The sequence below is a fragment of the Haliotis cracherodii genome, unplaced genomic scaffold (genome assembly GCF_022045235.1).
Source record: "Haliotis cracherodii isolate W230 unplaced genomic scaffold, xgHalCrac1.p SCAF_10, whole genome shotgun sequence".
Classification (NCBI taxonomy): Eukaryota; Metazoa; Mollusca; class Gastropoda; order Lepetellida; family Haliotidae; genus Haliotis; species Haliotis cracherodii.
Genome location: NW_027266265.1, coordinates 37,315,932 through 37,324,102, shown reverse-complemented (window position 1 = coordinate 37,324,102; position 8,171 = coordinate 37,315,932).

Genomic DNA, 8,171 nt, shown 5'->3' with positions numbered 1-8,171 from the left:
GATATAACTGGAATACTGTTCAAAGTGGCGTTAAACCCAACTCACTCACTCATAAACAATGAATGATAACAGAAGATAATGAATATTAAAGACCTGCATCACTTGGGCTGCCGTGATATAACTGGAATATTGTTCAAAGTGGCGTTAAACCCAACTCACTCACTCACTCATTCACTCACAAACAATAAATGATCACAGAAAGTAATGTATAATAAAACCAAACCTTCTTGCATCAATGTTCTTCTGCACTCACACTGACCTGTCCAAAATAATGGACAAATTGTAGCCTTGATAACCAGACCTTTGTTATCATGCAGGTTATCTAGCCCAAGGATTGCTGATAATCCACCTCCACATATATCATCACAAGTAGGGATACTGACAAGTGTTTAGAGATATCCTGTTACAGTTGATGCATAAACAACCAGTCCAACATCATCCTAAATGCTCTGACCATTAAACCAACAGCGTGGATTATTGTTCACAATATCAATCAGACAATAACTGGACAGTCTGGTCCAAACTTGATTATTTAAAGGCTGCCGTCACACAGCTGGTATATTGCTGAGTGTGGCATTAAATAACAAATAAACAACACAAAACATCAGCATGCAACATGTTTGAAATCATCACAAATGAGTTGATTAATTAGTATTGGTATTGATTTACAAACAACATACCATATTCGCTGTATTAAGTGCCCTGCTGTTTACAAGCACCCTGTCCACGACCAACTTCTAGACCTATCTGTAAATAATCATTAAAAGAAAACACAATTAAGACCGAAAACTTACGTGACGGCCAGTGTTCGAAATAAGCCCCTGTCCATAGGACCATGGCAAGGTAGATCTCATGTGAGGCTCATAGTTTCAAATTTGTTTGGATCCTTACGGCCTGCAGTAAATTTATTATGTGTCAGTTTATTTGTCACAATAAGCAGCAGTTTTTTAAATGAGGGCCTGAAGAGTTTAGTCAGGGCTTGCAGCTTCTGAGGGGCGGTCTGATAGCCTAGTGGTTAAAGCGTTCGCTCGTCACGCCGAAGACCCAGGTTCGATTCACAACATGGGTACATTGTGTGAAGCCCATTTCTGGTGTCCCCCGCCGTGATATTGCTGGAATATTGCTAAAAGCGGCGTAAAACCATACTCACTTGTTATTTTCTGTGAACTAACATTAAACAGTACTATTTTTATGTTTACCCTTTTGTTATTTTGGTCTGTTTGTCTAGAAAAATCTGGACGGGCAACATTTTATCTGGTCTGGTTACTTTTCTAAGTTGCCAGTCCGGTGGTCTGACTGAAATTGGGGTAAATTTATACACTGCTTGTGGTGTTAAAAAGCACCCCCTGTGTCAGTTTTTTAAGTGCCCAGGGCTCATATTACAGTGAATATGGTAAGTGTAGTGGACCTTAATGAGAGACAGATGTAAATAAACAATTCATTTAATTGTCACCATGATCACAATTAAGTCGATGGATAATTAATGTCCTCACATGTGACACACAATCTCCGTCTAAATGACCGTGTGCAAATCAAGCTATAAACATACTTTCCACTTCAAAAGGTCTGTTCAAAGGTCACAACAATGTCATACATGAAACAAACTGCACATCTTGAATATCAATGACAAAGAATTAGTATAACTATTCACAAGTATAGCATAGCAAGTTAATTACAATTGAATTACAATGCATTATGTCTAAATAGTTGTTTTGAAAGTTCATTTAAGTTTCTAGAGAATTTTCACTTGTCCATGAACAAAGAAAAGACAGAGGCAATCAGGCGATAGTGCTTTGTAATGGAAAATATCCTGTATCAGGAAGAAAACCATTGTAATTTGCATGCCATGTTTATTTGTAAACACAAAAAGTAGTAACTACCTGACGTTTTTTTATTTGCATATTTATCCGTAAATGACCCCAAAGGATACTGTTTTAATCCAAAGACTTTATCTGGCTGAGAAACATACCCAATATATGATTAAAAATCTGCTTGTCCAATAATCTAGTATGGTATATCCTCACCATTGCGGTCTGTGGTACCATCAAAATGGTAGGATATCTGACTCATGTATATGATAAAATTTTGACTGCCCAATGGCAAATGTACACTTTGTCACAATGCAAATACAGGTAGTTCGTTATATCCGTGTTCTACTGTACATCTCAGTACTCAGAAGAAGTTGTGTTATGAAACTCTACATGACAACCTGACACTTGAACCTGACGTGTTTCATGATCAATGGGAATGACAAGAGACTGTAAGCATACTTAAAAATGTCATAAACCACAGTGGCTTGAGAAACGTTGTGCATACAGAAAGCAAATGGAAATGTATTTTTATGTCACATAATGCCCACAGAGTACTGAACTCATCACTCAAAAAGGTATTCACTGTAGGCTGTCCACTACACTTAAATATATGTATGAAAATATCACAGCATGTGTGGGTAACAGGATAAAATATTACAACACGTGGCACTAAACAATGTTATACGTTAAGTCCAGTTCTTTTCATACTTTTTGTCAATGAATTTGTACATTACATGGAGAACCTAGAGGAATATTTGTGAGAGAAAATTCAGGTGATGTCATGTTAGTCCCGTTTGATGTCACACTTGTTGATGACAGTGTAATTGGACTTTAAAGAAAATTATATTCTTTAGCAGCAAACAGCAACATAACAAAAATAGACATTTTTATGTTTATTCTATTACTTAGACTAGCTGCTTATGTGAAACGAAAAACATAAAATGTGTGGCCTCTAAAAGTTTCTTTCTGTTGGTAAATGATTGTTTGTTTGTTGTTTAACGCCGCACTCAGCAATATTCCAGCTATATGACGGCGGTCTGTAAATAGTTGAGTGTGGACCAGACAATCCAGTGATTGACATCATGAGCATCGATCTACGCAATTGGGATACGATGACATGCATCAACCAAGTCAGCAAGTCTGACACCCGATCCCGTTAATCGCCATTTATGACAAGCATGGTCGCCTCTTACAGCAAGCATGTGGTGCTGAAGACCTATTCTATTTCTGTATCCTCTTTTACGGTAACGAAACAATCATCCTCAAATAGCTTTAGCAAAGCTAGGAAGAACTCAGGTATTTGTAAACAATTATGGTCGTTGTATTAGATACTGGTGTACCTATATAAATAAGGTCAAACAAAAATACATATCCTTATCCTTGCTACATTATGCATATCACTATCTCACAAACGGACCATTCAAATATCGTCTGTAACTAAGTATCGATGATATCTTAGGTATTAGTGAATTGTTACATTCCTAATATTGAACTTCAATATTAGAATTGTAAGTTTACAAATTCTACTTTCTTGAAAGTATATTCCTCTAATAAATCACTACTTATACTTAGAGAAATATGTCTTTTTTAGCATGTAAAAGAGATTTCCTTACAAACTGATGTAAATTTTGCTGTCTAGCTCAACTAGAGCCATCGCTGAGTGTACTTTCGACACGTAACATTTCAGAAATACAAAATGAGTATCTTTTCCTGTTATTCTGTCCATTTTACAAAACCAGCAGAGCAAAATTGAACCATGGACAATTCATAACCTTATCAATATTCTATCTACCCTGACATAATCTCTTAAAAATAATATGCCCATATATTTTAAAAGAAATCTCTATCCCATCTGAAATCACGAACACAACCCATCTGACAGTAATTCTCTGCACACTATATATGTGTATCAAGCCATGTACCGGTAACCATAATTATAATATTTGTAAAAAATAGAATTTGTTCCCATAAATGTATGAAAAAATATTTTGGGATTATAGGTTTTACCTAAAATAATAATTTTTTCCTGGACATTCTGGGTGTGCTAAAAAATCTGTGTTGTTAAAAACAATTATTTACACTACAAGTTACTAATGTAGGCATTTCTTTCTGCGTTGCACACATTCTTTCTGAATTTTATATGTTTGTGTAAAGATAAAGCTTCAGTCAAGTTCAGTGTATTCATGAATAGATCATTTTACACATGTGTCTAAATAGTTTTTGCCAGGGCTCTGGTAAAACAATTTCCAACCCAGGTAATACCCAGTACATCTGGACTTGTCCCAGCACTATCCGACTATATCTCCCTACCCCTGATATTAAATGGTTAGTTTTATGATGCACTCAATATATATGACAACAGGCTGCATTAAAACAGTTCAGGACCAGACAAACGTTACCATATTCGACGTAAAAAGCGCCCTGCTCTAATAAGCGCCCAAGGCGATATTTGCTAATATATTGGCAAGTGAACAATCCCAATTAGCACCCCTTCCGATTGATCAATGTACACAAGACTTATTTATTCATATATAATACACACTCGTGTGTTATATGCACCCTTAATTATGGGCAATTAAACTCTGGAAAAATATATCTGCATTATATAAACAGTTCAGGCCATCAGCATAAACCACGAAATTTATCTTTCAACTCTGTTTTTTCCACCAAAATAATATTCTAATAAGCATGATAAGAGCCCCCTATTTCTAATTTTGAGAGGGCCCTGGGCGCTTATTACGTCGAATACAATATTCATATTATCAGCTGATGGTGTGCAATGATCCTCGCTGTCAGGGTAAACAATACACAAGTCACAAAACAATGAAGTCACATGGTCTGATCAATCATATGTCGCTTCTTAATACAATAATAGGTTTCTGGGGCTCAGTTCTAACTTGCCTACAGGTGCTATGTACTGTTCAGTGTCTACTATCTGACACCTGCTGCATAGTCGTAAGTAACAAGGCTTTTCAGCTATAACCTACACAGGCACATTGCCCATGTATTATATATATATTATATATGCAAGCTTGACCCGTGAAGATCCGGGGTAGCATAGGTCTTCAGCAACCCATGCTTGCCGTAGAAGGCGACTATGCTTGTCGGAAGAGGCGACTAACGGGATCGGGTGGTCAGGCTCGCTGACTTGGTTGATGCATGTCATTGTATCCCAACTGCATGGATCGATGCTCATGATGTCAGTCACTGCATTGTCTGGTCCAGACTCGATTATTTATTGCCATCATATCTGTAGCTGGAATATTGCTGAGTGCGACGTTAAACAACAAACTAACAAATAACATATATATATATATATATATATATATATATATATATATATATATATATATATATATATATATATATATATAAGCTAGTATTGCTACCTACATTACTACATTAGGTGGTAAATCAAACTTGAAATAAAGGTAAATTGATAATGGGAATTTCGCTAATTAATATATTAGCCTGTTAGCAGGCCTAATGTACATCACGAAACATGACCCAGTTCTGCGAACATATATGACCTATTATCGGCGGCCAAATACAGTTAAGAAAAAAAGGTGGGAAATCAAGGCTTAAAAAAGATTGTTTACCTGTCAACAAAGTGCTATAACTGTCAGACCACCAAACAAACAGGGTATTTACCACTGTTTACTTCGTGGGTTGTGCAGATGGAAATGGAAAGTTGACGATGAATGAACACGTTTTCCCGACATAGATGTGCATCACGAGCCATTTGAGCATACATAATCACTGGAGATCACATTTCCCCACATACGAGGGTAATCCAACACCACCATGTCGCGCTGTCATATTACTTAACGACACTGAATATGGACAGTGTCATCTAAGCTTCTCTCGCGGAGGATTGACCTTCGTGTCAAGGTTCAAGGTAAAGTATGCAAGGTAAAGGTCACACGATTGCCTGCCCGTTGAACTCTGCGCTTATGTTGGGGACATTGTGCTGAATAACGCCGTTCTGATTGAACAAGATGATTTCACAACAATAAACCTCCTCCAATAACGATAATAGAGTGTCACTTGCTTGAAACCTCGCATCATAAAAATATAAAATATAAAACAAAATATCTGTCTTTACTGTTACTTACAAACTTCTCAAAGATGCCTATCAAACAGTTCGTTCTCTAATATATATCAATACTCTTTAACAGATATCGCAAAATGTATCATTGATATAAAAAATCTATTTCTAGCTTATGTAAATACGCGTATTACATTTATTGATACTACAAATTTCATTTTTATATTTTAATAGTACATCTTTTTTATTGATACCTAAAAATCGTTTTTGTGATATCAATAAATGTTTTATTCATATCTCAAAATAGGATTTGTGAGTTGTTGATATAATAAATGGGGAATAAATAATAAAACGATGTCTCGATCATGATCATGTAGAGCCAGCCTTTGTAAGCACGAGGGCCCGTAGACTAACTTTTAGTCCCAAAAATATACATCTACCAACTAAAAAATATAATTCAAATGGAACCCAAAATCTAGACTTGCCAAATCATTCCAGACAAGAGTTGGAGTCCCTTTTTAATTTATTCAGACAGACTAGGGCACCTGAAACTGTTAATGGTTTCTTTTCATTACATTTGAAAGCCTTAAAATTTATTAAACTAAGCCCTGCGCTCGCCTTTCTGGAAAGTTACGCAAAGAATATTATTTCAGGACCGCGAAAATGAACTGGACATGGGTATTAACCAGGTCTAAAGGTGAACTGAAATTAACAAAGGACCGAGGAAACACTTGGAATTAATTGCAGCACCAGCATGGGCGATCCTAATCTGTCATACAGACCTGAAACAAATATATCCAACACAGCCCGTGCAAGGCTATAATGTTTGGCAAGTCTAGATTACTGAAGTATTGTACTTATTTGTATAAACAGTTGTATTACATATGTGGTTTTATGACTAGTTGGGAAGACACGTGTCACACCCCGTATTCTTAATTCATAATCTAAATATCTTTTTAATTGTAAAATAATTTCCAGGTGGACCTTCTGAGGACCGGGTCAGTCTCCATATAAATATAATATCACATACATAATGCCTCAAATAATCTTAACAAATACGCAAATAAGCAAGAAAAATGCAAAAACAACATTGTTAAAAAGCTAAAAGTTTTTACCGACTTTATGCATTTTGGACCCAGCTATGTTTTTTTATATCATTTTTTAAAATCATGTTTGAAACGGACTGATTTCAGTGTAGAACATCTGTTGATTTAGGCATTCTGAAATTTGACTTTTGCCATGGGATGGTTTTTACAGAACCCCATTGTTATAAAGTGCGTACGTTGAACTACTACATATCAAAACAAGCGGAATGGACCTAAATGCACCTGAAGAATACTTTGGCGCTGTGTGTCAAATCTAACGAGTTTAGCATCACAATCCATTGTGAGCTAACATTCCCCACACAATACGCTCAGCGTTAATATTTACTCCCAGGATTATACTCCCACGGGAGAATTACATAAACATACCATTGTCCCCAGCTGTTTGCTGATATGACATGTGAATGGTTAAGTTGTTATTTCCGAACTGTAAATAGCTGACCCAGTTGGGCGTCTGACGTCCTTGAGGGAATCCATCATCTATTTGACAAAAGTGCATACGTATTTCTGACAAGGTGTAGGAGCACACTGGACATCGGACGAAGAAGATGCTGCTGTATGTCTTTATAGCAACAGTATCGGCTGCCGTGACAGTTACAACTGCGGGGAGTTCATTGAGGGCGAAAGTTTCTGACCTGGAACGGGGCATGGCGGCCATGGACGAAAGGATGACTTCATCTTTGAAGAAGATGAAGAAACAGATGAAGAAGGAGATAAAGGTCAAGGTGGTCCCCAAAATGTTGAAATCGATGGAACAACAGATGCAAGGTTTGGCTGAAAACGCAGCAGCAAAGAATGCGAAATTAGTCGGACAAGTATTAGCTGTGTTCGAGAAGAAACTTGAGAGGTTGGAGGAAAAGATTTTTAATGTCGAAGAAGAAAATATGGCACTGAAGCAATCATTAAAGACAACACAAGACGAACATTTTTCCTATTTGAAGACCATGACGGAAGCATTGGCGGGAAACTGCAACTGTCAACTTGGAGTGTCTTTACGACCCGTGTCGGCTGCGAGTACTCCCGTGCAACGCACACGATTTTCTTCTTTTGGTGACGCAGACGACAACTTAAAAGTGACGTCTGCTCCTTTCAAACGCTCCCGAAAGGTCAAATCAGAAATGAAAAAGAAGCGAAAAGCCGTTTTGCCTGACTGGATCTCATTCAACGTTTCGTCGGACATGCCGGCATTCAACAAACAAGCCAGTTTGC